Source organism: Lytechinus variegatus, chromosome 2 (genome assembly GCF_018143015.1).
Source record: "Lytechinus variegatus isolate NC3 chromosome 2, Lvar_3.0, whole genome shotgun sequence".
In the NCBI taxonomy this organism is placed as follows: domain Eukaryota; kingdom Metazoa; phylum Echinodermata; class Echinoidea; order Temnopleuroida; family Toxopneustidae; genus Lytechinus; species Lytechinus variegatus.
This window is the reverse complement of record NC_054741.1, coordinates 14,363,582-14,384,134: the sequence shown is the minus strand read 5'-3', so window position 1 is coordinate 14,384,134 and position 20,553 is coordinate 14,363,582. Positions and strand designations below refer to the sequence as shown.

The window sequence follows — 20,553 nt, the reverse complement described above, 5'->3', positions numbered from 1 at the left end:
ATAAAAAGTGAAATACTAAGAAATGTATCAAAAGCAGGACATCATCTCATCTCTCATAAAGAAAAAAAGGAGAAATAAGTAGATCACTGAAGCACTGAAAGTTATATTTCAATGATCACAGAAAGGCCTGAAAATATACATTACTGCATTATATGGAGCATAATCATACTTTCGCGACTGATTAGAATTTGCAAATAGGTGCAAAACAAAGGCCATACTTTTTTCTAATGATACACACATTCATTAGATTTTATATGATAGCCAGGTTATTAACTTTTTATTTCCAGCATATTTCAACTTCTCCTTTTACAGTGTTTGTTAATGTATAATGTCCAAGTAATCACTGGGGACACTAATTCAAGAGAAACTTCAGATCATTACAAAATACTCACCGATCTCCATAAAGCTCTTGCAATTTTCTTCTAGAGTACCCTTTCCGGCATGTTACATTTGAAGACTCAAAGTAATCTCTGTCATGAGAATTAACAGTAAATAGTTGTTTTTAAATAAGCAGTTTAATGCAGATTGCAATTTCATACTGTAATTTTTAATAGAAACTTTAAAATATTAAGTAAACCTAATTTGTTTCGTGTGTAAATTTTGAAACCTTATGTAGGGCTGCTGAATTTCTTTAAAGGGAAATGCCACCCTAGAAAAAGGTAAAATCATGAATCATTAAAATTTTTGCTTATAACAAAACTAGTTTTATGCACATCCTGGTCGATTTGCAAAGAAGGGAACTGATGACGTCACCCATCACTATTTCTTTTGTATTCTATTATATGTTAATGAAGTAATCTTGAATATGCAAGATTGCCTATTCTGATTCATGAATATGCTTCCTTATAAGTCAAATCAGCAAAAATTTAAATATTTCAGTAAAATGTAAAAAAAAAATGACTGACATCAACTCTCTCATTTGCATATCGATGTTTTGTGCATATAATAGTTTTGTGAAAAATAAGCAAAATTTAGAATTTCATAACTTTCTTATTTTACATCCAATTTTGATAAAATTTGCAGCCTTACCCTTTCTTTTTTTTACTCTTTTTATCAAAATCCATATTTTGTAGGGAAATATTTGACTTTAAAATGTGACGTGGCTAACCATAACCATGGAAGTTGCAGCGGGGCTTTTTCAGGCTTTCGTCGCTCTCTTATTTGGTGGGACTACTACTTTTTTTTTATTGATCCTCTCATCTTACTCATTCTTTCTGGGCTGATTCTCTTTTTCACAGTTATCAGGCGGTGGGACCACCACCTATTTGTACTTGTATGGTATGTTGTGTATTCCCCCCCCCATTTAACTGTATGTGAATGTGCCATTTTTTAACCCTAAATAGACTGGGATATTTCAACGCCTAAGAAGACAGGGGGAGCTAATTCAGCCCCCCTCCCCTTTAATAAAATAATGCCCTAAAATGCTAATTTTTGTTTCACATATTCTAGATAGGCATCTGATCAAATTTATTTTTCAAAAATTTCAAAATCACATTTATTTTCTTGTGTATTCTATTGTTTTCTACATTTCTTATGTATATCTTTGTTTTTTTACTTTTTGTTTTTCAATGGAAATTGTCAGAGACTTTATTTTGACCATAAAAAAATATAAAATTAATTGATTTTAAGCAGCAAAAGGAAAATTAATGATACATTTATGAATTTTGGATAAAAACACTATTTGCATTGGATTTGTAAATAAATTCATGTTTTTGAGTAATTTTGGGTCTGCATGCACTTACGAAATGTTGTTTAATTTCGAAATCGTGTCACAATTTTGGTCTTAAAATTTGCGTGAGACTTGAGAGTAAAAAGTCAGCGAGTGACCCGGTCAAAAAATTTATCGTGAAAAATGTTGAGGGGGGCTGAATCACCCCCCCCCCCCCGTCTTGTTAGGGTTAATGTGCAAATAAAGATGATATAAATCAATAATGATTTACTACAAGAATCCAAAGTGGGTTTAGACCAAGAGGCAGTTTACCAAAAGAACTTACCTATTGATAGGAACAGCTAAGGATGGAAGAGGTCCACTCTGGTCTGCTTTGACCTTATGTCTCATGGGTCGTCTCCTAGACCTAAAGTCTTCCTCAAGCTCATCCGAATCTAGTACACATTTGAAAAGTAAGAAATTTCAGTTATCTTTTCCCTCTTTTCCTATTTTCAGCATATCTGTTTCTTAAATTCCATGCAAGTATTGTTTTGATGACTTGAAGTTGTATTTGAATACAAGTATTCTGCAGTACTCCCCCAAACTAGAGAAAATATGACAATAATAATAATGTAATGAAAATAATAATAAAACAATAATGATGAGAATAATTACATCACTATAATGAGAATATGAATAGTAATTATAAAACTAATTCTAATTATAATTAGAAAGATCACCTAAGATTTAATAACACACCCCCCCCCCATTAGGAAAACCTTATTTTAGGACTTTATTTCATGAGCACTGGACAAGTAATTTGAACTGCAAGGCTTTTACTTTTTATGCCGTTATGTACTGTTACTACAGCAACACAATATCAAACTCATGTGAAAATGCGTCTTGCACATCTTTACCTCAAGACCAATGTGTGGTCAAAAACTGAAGAATTATTTTTTATTTGCAAAATTTGCAACAGACCACCCGCTTTACATTGATTCCTACATACCCCCTTCAAAATTTGTTTGTCATGGGAATAAGAATAATAACAATAAAAATAGTACCGGTAGTTGTAGTAATAATAATAAAATTTAAATGAAATACTGATAAAAAAAAAGGACCCACAAAAAAATCAAACTCTTCCAAATAATTTGTTTTAATATTTGTAACAGTTGAGCATAATATACAGTACTAACCAAAATGACTTTACAGAAGTTTGTAAGTTAGCAGATTCATGTACATTTGAATTAGTAAGTACTTACAGAACAAAGCTACAAATTAGTGCCATTAACTCATTAGCAAGGAAAAAGGAATGGAATTATTAAATCATATTTCCATGATCCAAACAAAGAAGAATAAAGAAAGGACTGATTTAGATTTTAGAAAAACTCAGAAAATTGTCACCCAGTTGCTAGTTGTGAATGTGAGTCAAAATCATGCACACACAACACTGACACTCATAACATATTATTAAGTATTAAGTAGATTATTGATATATGCCAATCAACCATTAACCATAAAGATTCATTTATGAGCTTCCACCTACTAACATCATGTAGAAGGAATGAAAGGAATTATATCAAAGGTTATATCAAAAGATATTACATACACAAAGAGTGTATGTTTTCAATGATAAATTGGGTGATTCCATACGTGTCGTACATGTACTTGACATTTTAACAACAATATCTAGTCTCTTAGCTGATTGCCTGAGCAATAACAATTTATATTTTGTCAAAAATAAAGCTAAAGTAGATAGTCAAATGAAAAACTTGATTACCAACAAAAAATGTTTGATTATGGGTGAATTACAGGTGAAAATGTTGTGTGTTATACAGGACTCAGAAATGTCCCGTACGACACACAACATTTTCACCTCTAATACACCCATGGACAACATATTTTTGTTAGTTGTCATTTTTTTACATGACTACCCAGTAGTACTTTATTATTACCAAAAAATACATTGAAGTTCTTTGTTTGTTTGGAAAATAGGTTGAAAAATGTTGTGAAAATTGCTCATTTTCTAGCATGGAATCACCCAATTGTTACACGTAGGTTGAAACTACCATTCAAAAGGTTCATTAGGACATAAAGTTTCTGCAAAGTATTTTATTTTGTTTTCCATGACTATTGACAATAAAGGTACAATGCAATATTTGTAAATAAATAAGTTCATTCATACAGAATTGGACCTCTAAAAAGAACAAAGCCATTATATCAATGGCTCTGAATAGAGTGATCCATCAGTAATTCTTAACAATTAATATGACATTAATACTCGCAATACTTCTTCATGTTTGTACACTGTACATTTTTTTGATTTTTATACAGGAAATAAAACCAAACCAAACCAAAATACACTTAATAAGAAACTAAGCAATTTTTAATTTGAGTATATAAATGGGTTCCCAATAATGAGTCAAAATTGCCTTTTGCTTGAATACACTTTAATACTAGTAAACAGCAACACATCCACCTTTTTCAAATTTCATTTTGGATTTTACTTTGGAATTATTCAATTATTTAATTTAAATGTTCCATTAAAACTCGAGCATCTTTATTCAGATAATATCAGTGGACTTAAATAAAGTACTGGAGTGGGCAATTGTTAATAATTTTTCACAAATATTGTGAAGCTTTTTGGATGTGTTTTTCAAGCTCAACGAAAATCTCGAAATTCAATTTGGGGGACTTATTATTGGTTTTGGTGTGGCAGGTCACATTAAAGGAAACCAAAACCTAAGAAGAGAAACAAGCTTATTGGAAAGAGTAAAATGAGAGGAACAAATTAAAAAAAGTTTCATCAAAATCGGTTATGAAATAAGCAAGTTATGGACAATTAAAAAGTCTTGTTATACATACTATGTGGATCCTCAAATTGGCAAACGTGCTTCAAAATGGCTGATTTTGTGGACAACTCTCCATTTGTTTTGTACATATATTTTCAGATTTTCCCCTTAATTTTACGTATTTCATATTATCTCCTCATGACCTTGACATATATGGTGTGGATTATATTTTCACATGACATATGTTGTGCTCAGAAGGAGGCAAAGATGCAATTTGAAAGATGAGGAAAATCTGAAAATTTGTGTACAAAACAAATGGAAAGTTGTCCACAAAATCAGCTATTTTGAAGCACGTTTGCCAATTTGAGGATGCCCATAGACAGTACAACAAGAGTTTTCATACTCCCATAACTTGCTTATTTCATAACCGATTTTGATGAAACTTTTTTTAAAATTGTTCTCTCATTTTACTCTTTCCAATAAGATTACTTCTCTTCTCGGGTTTTGGTTTCCTTTAATGCATTCTGCAGAAAGAGGAATCAAAGAACCAAATGATATGAAAGTTTAACATGTTTATGACAGAAAATCAGCAAAAAGGTGGTAGAAAAAAGCAGAAAGATGAAAATGAGGGCAGGAGGAAGAAGTTGCAAATCTGAAATTGAAATTGCAAGAAGCTATGGAAAGGCCATTGACACCATAGCAAGTTACAATTATGATTAAGCCTGCCAAGCAAACTTAATTGCATTTGATTGGATGTTCATACTTTGTCATCGATGTTTGACACTTGCTATTGTGAAATGGGGTACCAGAATAAGAGTGTGCTATCGCACCATGAAATACCACAAATAAGGTTCAATGAATGATTTTACTTACCCTTTTTTCTAAGGACCTAAAATTGAAAATGTATGATGTGATGAAAACAACACTAATATATTACACTCAGAACATGGTTGCATTTCCACATTTGGCATCCAATAACTCTCAATGTTTGCTTTGCTCTTGCCCATGTATGATTACAATGATAATAAATGTATTTTTATACAATGCCCTATACCTAATGGGAGGATTTCTTTGGATATTATACCAATTTCATTCATTTTTTACATGTTGTGAGTTTATTTTCTGGAAAATTCATTTTTTATACTCTCAAACATTCAATATTGTTAAACCAAACATGAAATAGTTGAACTCAAACTGATAAATCAATTTACTTAAGAATTTGTCATCCTGCTATAGAGATAATTACTGGGTGGTTTTTAACTCTTGAGATATCAAACCCTGACCAAACCCATGAAGTAAATGCATTTGCTCTTATTTGAAAGAAAAAGAAGCAATTTCAGGTTTGTTCACACATGGGAAGATGATATTTTTCATAGCATATATCCATAAAAATCATCCATATCTGGATGGGCCTGAATATGTAAATTTATACTGGAATACTGCCCAAGCATTGAAAAAATGAAATTAAATTTCACAATCATAAAGGGATTACCAAAGGGTCTGTTCTACAAACTACAGCGCTCAGCAACCAATCAAAGTCTACATTTCTTAATAACTTAATGCAAAGTTATCATGGGACAACAACAATTTCAAAAACTACATTTTACATTATGTGTTTCCAATGTTAATTTGGCACTTTCCTTTTAATAATGAAAAGAAATATTTCAGTAATTATTCCAGTCAGTTATGTATGATGTGAGTGCCAAATAAGGTAACAAATTGAGCTTTTACTCTATGAGATTAGATTAATTGGTTATCCATAGTTAAACCACAACTTTGGGCCGGGGCATAAATTAAAACCAAGTTCAGATTATGAGCCAATGAGTTGAAGACAAATGTAGATTCTTATGAGCAAAATGCAAAATGAATGACGGGGAAAACAAGCAATTTAACAATGATATAACATGTCTGAAAGGGTGAATAGCTAACCTTTTCACTGCAATATCCATGCTTTTATCACACTACATATCAATGATGTAAAACAATTTAAAAGAAGCAATATGAATACAAACTTGAAATTCTTTGTAGGTGAATTTGGTGTGAACTATAATGGATGTTTATTTCAGCATTTCACAAGGAGAATCTCTCCTTAAAAGCCTGTTACATACTAGAGGACAAAAAATTTTCATCGAAGCAGTAAGGTATTCTCGCAATAAATGAAAAAAGAACATTAATGACCAACACCACTTAAATTTCCAGTTGTATGTTTTATAAAGTATGCACTTATCATTTCAAATGCAGGTAATGAAGTTATCTTTTTTTCATTATCATATCATATTTGCTCTTAAATTAAATATTAATTCAGTACAGTAAAGCAGAAGGAATAACAATAAATGATTTTACCTTTGTACAAAAAATTGCCTTTTTTGCAAGAAACAAAATGCAATAGATCTTACAACTAAAAATAGCCATAATTTCCAAAATGCCATAATTTTACTTTTGTAAAATATTAACATATTTTAGAACTACAAATGTAAAATGATGATGTGGCCAATTTCTAAAAACTTTTCATGCACTACATTGCAACAATGTACGAGCTACATGGACATGCAGTGAGACGTCTACATGAAGACAACATCCTAATTCTCCTTTGAGCATTGATCCTTACTAATGCCAAAATCAGACAACCCTTACCTAGGGGCCTGGAACGGCGCGGTGGCATGCCCAGTTCGCCGTACCCGAAGAGATTGGTGGAGCGGCTATTCTTGCTGTACTGGAGAAGCATGACGTCCACCGCCAGGACTAAGATACAGACGAGGATGATGTAGAAGAGGCTACGCAGGATGCTCGGTGCCTGGCGATCCAGCAGGCGAAGCATGGTACGCCCCATTTTGCCTGATTAAAGTACTGATTGGTTTAGTCTACAGACACGACCTGTTGGGTATTTAGAAAGTGATAACACAGCAAAAAACACAAGATTTATAAAAGTACCGTTTAGTCTGAGGACACAAGCTATTGTGTATTTAAAAAGTAAGGTATAGGGTAGAAGTTGAAACTTTAAAAAAAAACCACAAAAATTCATAGAACTGATTGGTGAATTCAAAAGTGTAACCTCAAATATAATTTGTATCTGATTACACAACAAGACGTTATTATAACTACAAGAATGATAACAGTAGGCCTACCATTAGTCAGTGCCAAGAAATTATATTGGGTATGAAAAGTAGACCAAATATGTATGTTACATATTAAACAGCAAATCATTCTAGTTCAGGACTGATAATTTGATAACAGTGCTGTTTGATTTTAACTATTGTGAAGCACTGGTCTTTGACAGCGATGGACCATATGCATTGATGTCATCGCACCGCCATCTTTAGAGGCTAAAGCCATTGCCTTCCATGGCTTGGTGACGTACAGCTGGAGAAAGGTTTATCGTATGTATTTCTTACATACATGTATATCGCTTGAGGGAGGACCTTATTTACGTCATATGCAGAAATAAGGTCTATTATGTTAGTTTTCAGACAATATCAATGTGTTAGTAGTGATTCATTGCTCTGCTTCATTACCTTAATAATGAACATATAACTTATCATGACTGGGAGAAAGTTCTTTCATCTGATCAGCTTTCTGTCTCCCTTTTGAAAAGAGGATGCCTGCCCTTTACAAGCTGGAAAGCCACAGAATGGTTTATAGGAGCTGCGTTGATTCTTCACTCAAAACTTGACACGATGGTTTCGCATCAGGTGACAATGATCATCTGTGGAAATGAAAGAATAAAATCAACATTATACGACTTGATCTGAGCCCCTTTTTTTCATTTTTCATTTGATCTATTTCCAGTTGTCGTAAAAATATTTAAATACAATATACAATAGATGACATATCTATAAATACAAAGAATATGGGGGAGCCAGCATAGGCCATTGGCCTTTCATAGGCTGGGCTCTAAAACCATAGTGGATTATACAAAATATAGAGAGAAGAAGGGGGTCCATGGGAAAAACAGTACATTGGTGTCCTTGTCAAAGTACCAATGACATCATCCAATCACTATTTTGTTTTTTATCATAAGAAAATGGAAATGCTAAATATTGTTTCATCATAATAATGTAAAAACAAGGTTTATTCCTCCCTGAACAAGTGGCATTGTCATTGCTGCAAACTATTATGATTTCATGAAGAGCCACCTTATTGTCAGATCTGCAAAAATTGAAATAATCTTCATGAAATGGCCCTCAGATTGACTAATACTGTATCACCATCATTACATTCCAGAAATACAGAAATGCACATACACATATTAAAACTGAATGGCCCGAATTCTGAAGTCTGGTTTAATTTAAGCTCAGGTTTAAAGTTATGGTATAAGTATTGAAAGCCAATTGTTACATAAATCGCTAACAGTAGAGATATCATATTTCAGCTCATTTGGCTCATAAATGTTTCATAATTGTCTAGGATGTATAAATAGATGTCTCTACCATCGATGAATCAGGAAAGAGCACAGTAAACATATTAAAGAAACATAGAATTAAAGAAACATAAAAATGTTGACACTTTTGGCTTCCCATAATTTTAGCACTGAGTTAATAGACCATGGTAGTTAAACCCGACTTCAGAATACGGGCCAATGTATGTAGAGATCACAAACAAAGCAGGCAAGTCCTCAGGAACTAAAATATCAATCCTCATTGAATACATGCAGTACCAGTACACGGCAAAACAGAGACAGACTGATTTTTACTGACCTATGAGTAGTGTGAAATCAGCTGCAAATAAATCTTGGTAATATTGAAGAATACTACCGAAAAACAAAAGACTATCACTGATTGATAGAAGGGTGTAAAATCATTTAGTTCTCACTGAAGGCAGCAACAGTCAAAAGGAGATTTACTGACCCTTGAGACATGTGAAATCAGTTACAGGTAAAATATGTTGTTGAAGAAGGATACAGTAATCGTTCTTGAAGGATGATATCGCAAACCTCATTGGACAGTTTAGAATCAGTTAGCGGTTTTTAATTGAAGAAAGCACCAGAACTCAGAAGCATCAGAACTCCGAAGCATCAAACTGGCTGCCAATAATCTACAAAAGAGAATGCTCCCCTGAAGAACTTCCATGAACAACATAAGATCCCATGTGGTGCAACACTGTAGTTTGACAATGTCTTCTGCTTCATCTATTTCTTCTTCAGTACGAGGATGGCAATCAGGGCAGTTACCCTGTCAGGTGTGAAACCACAGAGCTAAATGTTTGACTAAAACTGACAAAATTTAATTTGCTAGCTCAGCTCTCTTGGGAAGGTTGCATCCATTTGAAGAATAATGCTGAAATGGTGCTTTTTCTCCATACTGTCTCCTTCACTCAGCACCAAGCACATCCTGGCTCTGATGATCCCCCAGTGACAAAGGAAATCCCTAGACCCAGTTTTCCCCCCTGAGAGGTTGTGAAAATAGGGTTTACCTTAAGTTGACCTTTTGACCTTTGACCCCAGTCACCTTTGTTCATTCATGGATCCCCGGATTGAAAAGGTCAGACACAACATGGAGGATGTTGATGGAAATGGTGTGAACAATATTTACTTTGTCCTACATGATCTCCCCCCCCCTTCATGATTTATCCTTAAATAGTGCATTGGGGATTGTGTTCATGTTAAGTTTCCATTGTCTATTATGATCAATGGTTTCTAACTGCAAGGTAGGCGAGCACGAGATTGCTCAGTATCTTGTAGAACACACAACAATCTTGTTCTAGTTTCGAGATCATTTTAAGAATTTTAAGTATTCTTCCAAACCAGTCACAGCCAATTTAATGTGAATAAACCAATACTCACCTTTCAAAGACCAGATGAATTAGGTGAAACACAGCAATGCAGCAACAATCAGTGGGTGGCTAATTAATTCCATGCATGGCAAGAACATCTGCGACACTAGATCCGTCTACCCAAGCATCAAACCATGGACATCATAGGGGAACTGCAGTCAGGGAGAGAAGGGAATGAAAAGATGAAGAGATGGAAATACACTGTAGTGGAGAAGAAATAGAGGGATGACAAATTTAGGAGACAAAGAAAAGGGAATATAGAAAGAATACAAATATAAAAGAAAATAGAACAAGGGGAAGATAGATAGAAAAATGGAATTATTGGGAGAAAACAGAGAGTTGGGAAAAGGGAAGGAATAACAAAGACAAAAAAAAAAGTACAAAAATATAAGTCATCATCTCAGTAATAAAGCCTGAATCATAAATAATATTTCAAAGTTGAACATTAACAATGTCAATGGGGAATATTTTGTGAGAAAACTTACTTCAATGAGCCAGCAAATATTTTGTTATGTGTCCAATTCTCACCCCCACATTCTGTTATTGAGAAGTTGAGGAAAATGACTTCCAGCAATTATCAATTTTAGCAAGACTATATTGGAAATTGAATCCTGGTTTCACATTGAGAGCATTATTTCTTAAAACTATGTCGTCATGACCTAGTACCACTAACATTTGTGATTAATCACAAATGGTCTATGATCAGTCAAGATGTCCATTTCATGCACATTTTGTGCAAAAGGCCATATATTTTTTAGAAACAAATCAGAATCATTTTCCCCCCTTCAATGTTAAAGGTGATAGTTAAAAGAATGAGGCAAGGGAAAATAATATTAACAATAAATAAATGGATTTAGACAGTACTTTTTCCAAATGATAGAAAGCAGCCACTATCTAACTATTATTGCAAATGGTGGCTCACAAAATAATAAATATGTATACAAAAAAAGAAACATATACCAAAATATCAAAATGGGGTCTGTGTCAAGTACAAAAAAACATCATTCTAAGATGCGATTACTAACTGAAAATATATACATTTAATTAATCATTCATTCATTTTGTTAAATTGTTATGTAGGCATCATTTATAAACATTGGAGTATATATAGTAGACTCATGATTGCTAATTTTTAACTTACAATTTAAGAAACATGTTTTTATCTGCCTAAACTACATGTACAAGGGGCCAGACTTGACTAGCATTCATGCTATTTTCTGGTTCCTATTATCCTTGCTTTTTAATACCCCTTTACACCAGACGAAGTTCCCGCTACGTTAATGAAGTTCAGAAGAAACCCTGGGACGTGGCGCCAACTTTGTTTGAATTTCTCGAAAGATGTGAAATTGTCTCGTGCGTGCTACGTCCGCATCACGTTAATGTGACGTTTATGCTGCGTGTGTAGTGGGCCCACAAAGTTCATTCTGCGCGCAGAGCCGGTCCATGCTGCGTCGAAACGGTTCCCGCTACGTTCCGACTACATCCAGCAGATTGCGCGACTTTCTGTACCTTCGTCTATTTGGACGTAGAGCCAACCGAGTTTACGTGGTGGCCGCGTAGTGGCAGTACAGTAGACATGGACAGAGTTGTTGCCACGTTCTTTCGGTGTCCGCTACGTCTATGAAGCTGTTGGTAGGTCTTTACTGCGTCATTACTACGCTCGGTTTAGACGGCGCTTCCGCTACGCGGACTTTGGACATGTTCAAAGTCCACGTAGCGGAAAATTTGTTTTCGGAGATCATGCAGACTTTGCCACGTCAATAACAGTTCTCTCTACGCTCTCAGTACGCTGCAGCAGTTCCCACTGCGTCATGGCAATTTTTCTTTGACGTAGCGAGAACTGCATGGACGTAGCGTTGGTGTAATGGGGGTATTATGTTCATAACTGATTGGCTGAAAACTTGTAAAATGGTAATCATTGCATTGGATCCGTCAGTCCATCTATCCATTCATCATAGTCCTCATTATCATTCAGCAAATTTTGGCAAAGATTTTACTGTAGACAAGTTTAAGGAGTGCTACAAAATTTATTCTGTACCTACTTTGCATACAAATTCCACATGTTCCTACTATTACAACTGGGTCAGTGCAAAAGGATTTATTAAGGTAGTCAATATCGTGAGAATCTTTGTGTTCTCCTTGATAAGGATGTAAAGTATCTAGGGAAGTTGAAACCATCTTAACCTTCATGCTTTATCCATGGCAAATCCTTTCTGACTTGCACTGAAACCATTACCAATCCTTTCCCCTGCCTGGTCCCTCTTTAATATACATATACATTATCAGGGTGGGAAATCAATTTTAATTTGTACATGTAGAAGAAATTTCTTTCATTTGAAGGGCTACTTTTTTTGCACAACTAAAAATTATATGGTATTGGCAATTATCATTCTGCCGTATAGAGAATATTGATGTTCTTGAATATTGTTTGGGCAGATCTTGGACCGACTCTAAAATAGATGGTTGCCCGGACTTGCCCCAAAGATTTCAGAGGCAATTTTGGCGGTGATGAGGGCAAACTCGATATGTCGCATTCTATGTTGCACAGTGAACACTATGTCAGATACTAACTACTTTTTGTTACATCCAAACATTTGAAATTAAAAGTTTAGACTGTGCAAGAAATGACTGAATAAAAAAATAGATGATGAATCGGATACTGAAATGTGTTATGATATGGGACATAACCTGCTTGTGCAACATACGGTACATTGTGCCTAGATGACCTCAGATAGGAGACAAGTAGGCCTACATGTCTCAAGGGCTTTCAGAGAGCACTTTATGTGGTCTGTCGGAGCAGTATCTAACCACTCTCTAATCAATAAAATTATTCATTATTCATAATTCCATTTTACAATCATTGAGTTTTGGTAATCTCATTTGATCTAGGCTTTATCAACGAAATAGTATCTAACATCCCCACAAATAAATATTCACTATGATATGAACGGAATTACAAGTGTGTAATGTAAACAAAGGGAGGGAAGCATTCATGGTAACTTTTTTACCCATCAAGAGAGAGGGTATAGGTAAGGTCTGTGATATGCATTACAAACATTGAAGTTCTGCTTTTCATAAAATGGCATTGCTACCTTCTCATTTTTCCCTTCCTCTCATCCATCACATTCTCTGTAAAGCAGTGACTGAGGCCCCGTTCACATTTATGAACTAGTTCCCCTGAACTGACTCATCAGAAATCAATTCAGCATGGGTGGATCCAGGATTTTCTAAAAGGGGAAGGGAAAACTTTTGGAGAAAAATTTTGACAAGCCCCCCCCCCCAAAAAAAAAGGTTTTCAACCACAAATTAAGGATATTTCGTACCCGAAATAATTTGACAAGAAAAAAACCCCAAAAGTCTTAAATTTCAAGAGGGGGCACACCTCGGTTTCAACAATATTTCACATTACAAATTTTAATTTTTCTTCTCAAGGGGGGGGGAACATGCCCCCCCCCCCTGGATCCACGCCTGGATTCAGGGTGAGCACCCCAAGTGATCTAAGAAGAGAACATGTTCACATGTCATTGTGGAAATGTGGAATTCAGTATGTTTTTGCACCTTGAAGCATTTCATAACACGAACCCCTCCCTCCCCCTTTTCCTAAAACTTGGTGTTTTATTTGTTGTTGACAGTTGAAAGATTTTCAAATCCTTCAATCTGATTGGCTGATAGAAAAATGGGGATATAATGGGGACACAGATGTGGAACGCTTTTAAATTAGTAAAAAAATAATTAGTGTTCAGCGTGATTTCTACATGTAAACATATCTATATTTTGTCAGACAATCTAATCAAAGCAAAACTAAATGCACATTTCACTAGAAGGAAAGAAAGGCTAATAACGATCATGTCTTTTTTTAAATTTCTAAATAGTTCTTAAAATATGACTTAAATCTTTAATTCTCTTGGGCTCTTTGGAGCATTTTGGGGGCAATATTAATCTGAGATTATATTATGTTTAAGAACATGCAGGTACAGTCTCATCATATATCGTTTACAAGCATGTGAATGGGGTTTTACACCAATCTACCAGTATTTAATAGAACTTGAAGATTTTGTATCTGCTTAAGGAGAGTAGACATGTCATCAACTCATTAACACTGTTTACTTTGATGTTAAATGTGCATTTACTAATTAATACATTTTAGGTGAAAAGTTCATCAAAACAAAGTTCTGATTTTAGGTTTGTTCACAACAATGCCACAACAAAACCTTACAGAATTGTAGAAATACTCAAGGATTGCCTTCAAAATAATCATGGCCTCTCTCAAAGTCAGTTTTAATTTAAGTTTCAATTCTTAAAAACATCAATTTGATACTGAATAATAGAAATCAAAGAAGTCTAAAAATTATACATTTCAAGTTGGGGGATGTTTTACCCTTTGGTCACTCAGGAGGTACTGAAGCCCAAGCTCCTTGGAAAACAGTGTAAATTTGACTTATAAACAAGATAATCATTTAGGTGAGATTTTGAAAACATGACCAATCAAGCTTGTGTAAAATATACGTTGACTTCCTCCTACCCCCCTCCCCAATGACCATTTAAGCCTGTATTTGCCACCCCCCCCCCATTCTGTAGCCTGAAAGTTCAATGGCATGCAACTGCAACCTCTTGTCTATCTCTCGCTCTCTCTCAACTCAAAGCTGAGTGATTGATCCTAAAATGAATACATATGTAATGCTCTATGCCAACTCAACCCTAGGATTAATCACCTAGATTGGTGTAAAAGTGACACTGGGGGATGTTACACCAATCCATTGGCACTTGGGATGACGATACGAACACATGGAGGGTACACAATAGGTGGTTTCAGACCGCCTCGAAGTTCACCAGTTCCAGGTATTCTCTGATCGGGAAATTTACCCCGATCAGAAAATACCAGGTATTTTGGTAATGTGAAAGCAAACTACGCGTAATTTCCCCGAAAGAAAATACCCGCTAAATAGTAGGTACTTGGCGAAATTACGAGAACTTTTGTGGGGATTTTTCCAAGGTCGCAGGTATTTTGGCGATGTGAAAGCAAATTACGGGAACTTTTAGCCCAGCGTGTCGTTGGGCGCGGCGGCGTGGGTGGCTGCTGGGCTAGTGATTTTGAATTTCGCGCCTTGCCTGCTTATCAGACCATAATGCGCATGCTCGTAACTTCGGGAACTTATCCCGAAGGATGTGTTTCGGGGCGGTGTGAATGCAGGAATAATTAACGGGTATTTTTTAGCCGAAAACAGTTCCCGTAATTTAACGGGGATTCTTGTGATCGAGGCAGTTTGAAACCGCCTAATGAGAATCAATCAACAACTTAATGTCATCACATCAGGCTAAAAGAATGTACTGTCTGTTGACTGACTGCTTGATCAAATATGCTCTTCTTGCCATCTGTTGAACAAGCCCTATGTTGAATAGATACAGTATGACACTTTGTTCAAAGCATGGACCCTACTGTGTTCAAAGTATGTAGGCCTACATGAAGGCCTGCCTGCAGTGTACATGTACCCAAAAATACCAAAGTACAATGTCATGTACAGTGGCATAATTCAAATGACAAAATAAAACAATAACACGGGAACATTGACAACACCATGCTTGTCCAGAAAGGCACATAGAAAGAGTTGATCCCGAAACCCCCATCACATATTAGGAATCGGCAGGAATCAAGCAGAATCAGCTGGAATGAATAAAGATAAAAAGTCTAGAAAAATTATGGGAGGGGGTTCAAATTCATCCAACTGGGTTCTAATAAGGTAAATTTACCAGGCGACTCATCACATTAGTATGTTACTCATACAGTACTCATACATCAGTCGCACTAGAGTCGAAATGAGCCTCAATGGAGTCAGGTCTAAAATTTGTGCTGCGTTCTTGGATATTCGAGGGGCATTCTAAAAATTCTGACTGTTTTATATTTGCATTTGGAATATTCAGGCCAGTTCTTGTGGGCGCTCCAAACGTTTAGGTCATGTTCGAAATGTTTGAGGTGCGGTCGAAGTGGAAGAATATCGAATGGTGTTCATAGTATTCTGAATGCACTCTAGATGTATTTTTATTTTTTTCTAAAACTTGCATGGGTGTCGATCGGTATTCTTGGTTGGGGGGGATGATTGACACAAATGTTCTCGTGGATGGGGATATTTCAACATTACCCCCACTATATAAAATCACAAGTTAGGACATTTGGGAGTGGTTAATATGCATGGTGTTCTTGGAAATTCCTTCATTGTTGTAGTGTACTATACTTGTATAATTTTTTTGAAAATTCAATTTGTGTTACAAGTAACCCTATTCTAAACTCATACCGAGAAAAAAAATGACAAAAATTGACTGGACCATGTACATAGGGATCTGTTTATTGAGCATGATGTATACACAGGGGCGTCGATCCATTTTTCAGATGGGGGGGGGGCAAAATTATGAATCAACGTTCCAAAGGCGCTCGATCACAATATATATATATATATATATATATATAACTCATGAGAAAAAGACACATATCTCACCTTCACCAACAATGCGAGCGCGAAGCGCGAGCTAATTTTTTTTAGTATGTCATGAAAACAGGAAAAATGTACCTGTTTACGTTTGTTTGTAGTAACTCATGAGGAGGGTCGATACATGTATCTCACTAGAGAGCGAGCTGAAATTTCTCTATATTCTGACCTGAAAGCTTGATATTCTAAGCATTTTTGGTACCAATGATTAAGATGGGTATCTAGAAGAACAATAGGCCTAGATGCGAGCGCGAGCTGAAAATTTTGATATTTTGATCTGGAAAAAAGGACATTTTAATGGAAGATATATATCCAACAAAAGATTATTGCAAAATCAAAGTTCTTTTGAGGTTTAGAATTGAAAACGGGACATTATATTCACCTATATAATCATGAAAAGTATGGGGTTTTGGTACATGATGCGAGCGCGAAGCGCGAGCTGAAAAATTTTATATTCCAATCTGAAAAGCAGACATTTTGAGCATGATTTTAAATCAAGATCGAGTTGGTATCTCAATCTCGCTTGCTGATTTCAGTGTAGCATTACAATCTTATTTTATTTTCTAGTTGCACATGCGGAATTTTTTTTTTTTGGGGGGGGCAAAACGATATGTTTGCCCCCCAATATTTTCATTGGTGGGGCGATCGCCCCCTGTCCCCCCCCCCACCCAGGATCGACGCCTCTGTGTATACAACTTCTCTCTTAAATCTAACCTGACTGGCAATATCTTTATTCTTCTTAATGCATGATGATAAAATGCAGATTCGGACCAATTAAGACTAGCACAAATTACAACCTGTGTGGCTTCTCGTGCGCCATCGGGCTTACCGTCATTCCTTTATTTATCTTGCCACCCTTTTACTCCCGTTTATTTTTCCACCCTTTTTGAGTTAATGATATCTAAATTAATTTATTCACCACTGGTGGGATGGAACACCCAATCAACAAAAGTTGATTTTCGTTGGGGTCCTTTTATGTCATGTGTTAAAAAATATCAGATACATGAACATTTCATTCTTTTTCATCTTGAACCTCCACCCATCTGTTTAATAGTCCTGAAAAAGATTGTTTTTATTTAATAACAATATACACAAATTGCGAGGGAAACAAATTGATTGATGGCATACTAAAATCATCATGATCAAACTTTTCATTTTTTCATCATCATTATTATAATTTTTCTACCCTAAATTATTGGGGGGGATGATAATACAGGCCATCCCCCCCACTTGAAATATTGGGGGGATATATCCCCCCCATCCCCCCCGTGATCGACACCCATGAAAACTTGACCAGTTTATGGTAGATCAGTAGTCATATAATTCCGGCTGATTCTGCTTCATCGGAATAAGTGTGATGGGGTCTCGATCCTAAAAGGTTTGATGTATGCAAGAACAGTGAAAAGGGTGCCAAAATTACCATATTTAATTAAAACAGCACCATAATTTTCAGGAAAATTGGGTGCTGTTATAAATTGCCAAAATCAGGCAATCATGCAATGTTTTATACATGAATGGGGCATGCATAAGATAAGTGCCCATTTGTATCTGAATGATTTACATAATATTCCATAAAAACTTATTAAGTTAAAATCCTAACATTAAATGAATCTATTTGTACATTCTCTTTGTTAGTACTGACACTAATTGCAAAGTTCCTAATTACTTACATTTCATTAAAGAAAATAATTCCTGTGATGTTAAACCAGGAGGGGATCTCATTAACCACAAGAATAGTTCATCAGACACAAATAATTTGTGGTCATCAATGGATCTGCATTTAATATTATAACTAGACTCTTTTTATTTCATCTTTTTATGAGGGATTGTTTAATACAACTTGAGGTGAACTGCCCCTTGCTCTCAGTCTCAGGTACCTTGTACGTGTACATGTAGGTAAATGCTGGTTATATTGATATCTTTGTAAATCTACTTCAAAGTTTTATGTTATTGGTCTGTACAATGACTCACTACTATTGTGCCAACAATCTTTATAATGGAAGTGTAAATCATTTACTAGCCCAAAACATATATGTCTTTTATCAAGGCTCCACACTAACTTTTTTGCTTGGTGGCCCGATCGGTTCACCAAAATCAGAAATTTCATATTTTTGGTGGCTCGCAAAGCAAATTTGGTCGCCCTAAAACAATAGAAAACAATTTATCAAAAAATTGGTAACCGGGCCACCAAGTGAGAGCTTTTACAGAAATTTGGTGGCCAGACTCTCAATTTAGGTTGCCCCGGGCCATCGGGCCACTGCTAATGTCAAGCCCTGCTTTTATATTGCTTTGTGAAGATTTTTACAATTGACGTATGTAACTCAGCCAACTTGGCATTTGGAGAGTGTAAACTCTGAACAATTTATGGTGCATCTCATACCCTTTTCATACACACATCCTCCAATTAGCCACCTAAGAGTAATGCGGATAATTCAATAAAAATTGCGTTCACAAACTCTGAAAATAAGCCGCATTATTTTTACGAGCGCCCGTCCTGAAAAAGGCGGATAATCGTCATGACAACTGAACACGCCCCTCCAATGCGGTTGTGTTGGAAAAGGGTGACCTTGTGACCGCACCATGGCAATTATCCGCATTATTTGGAAATGCATTCATAAACTCAAAATCTTGTCCCGATGCTGCTATTATGCGGATAATAGCAGCATCAAAATAATGCCGATAACTCTGGTCCTCCTCCAATTTTACGACCAAATTATGCTGCTATTAGCTGCATAATTGGGTTTATGAAACTCAATGAAGCTGCTCTTTTTTATTAAAGGCCGAAGTACAGAACTAAATAAGGCTTCAGTCACAACTCAGAACGGCGACCGACCGATTAGTACCCTGCTCGGAAGCCGCTGGAATTTAGGCATTGCCGAACGATGTTTGTAGAAGTTGAGCGGGTGTAAAAATATTAAGTGGTGGCCGAGCAGTGCCCAGTCGATTACCCTTTACTCAAGGCCAAATCTGGGTCAACTCGGGGAACTTTTGCGTTCGAGCAGTGATTGGCTGGCAACCCACCAATTCCTGGGCAGTCTCCCACCAGCCTATTTGTAGGTATTCGCCTGGCCGATCTCTGACTGGCCAGCATCCAGCCGATGACCGCTCGACAGCCGTTGATCCAATGAATTAAATTTTTGACTGAAATCGTTTGACAGCATCCGCTCAATTATGTCGGCGCCAGGCCAGTGACCAACTGGGCACCGAGCGTATTTAGGGGGCAGTGAAAATTAAGCAGGCACCCCAGAATTTTAGCTCTGGGGCGGCATTCTGAAAATCGTGTTAGCATGAAAAACATGTGGCCCAAGTGGTACATTAACACCGCGCAGGTCAAGAAATACACAGTGCGCAAAGCGCAACCCCCATACGCGGTGTTAAGGAGGAAGATAACACGAAATTTGGTATTCTGAAAATGGTGTTAGTTAAAATTTTGTTCAAAGATAACACGAATATTTAACACTGCATTAACTCTTTGCCCGCCACGGACGACTCGCGGCACATACAGCGGACTGCCAACGACGACTCAAGTCACAGTCCACACACAATGCATATGGCACCCCAAAATTAATGTGGCGCAGGGGGGATAGTGTACCTGGCGGGCAAAGAGTTAAGGAGAGAGGTTAAGTTGGGGATGACGATGGCTGCACTTTTTCTAGCAGACGCAGGGGCAGACGCAAACGTCAAAAAGAATATATACAGGCATATAGCTATCGTCTGGCAGAATTTACTGTAATTTTCTTTTATTTTCCAGCTTTATTTTTCATCTACCTATCTCTCTACTAACAATGATAAAACAACAATTTCTTTGGAATTTCCTGTGAAAATACACTTCAAATGCATCTTTAATTTTGATTAATTAAAA

General features: G+C 36.0%; 1 pseudogene; it reads right to left on the bottom strand.

Moving 5' to 3' along the window:
• Positions 1-20,553, bottom strand: part of LOC121407397 — a 31,380-nt pseudogene that overhangs the window by 6,346 nt on the left and 4,481 nt on the right.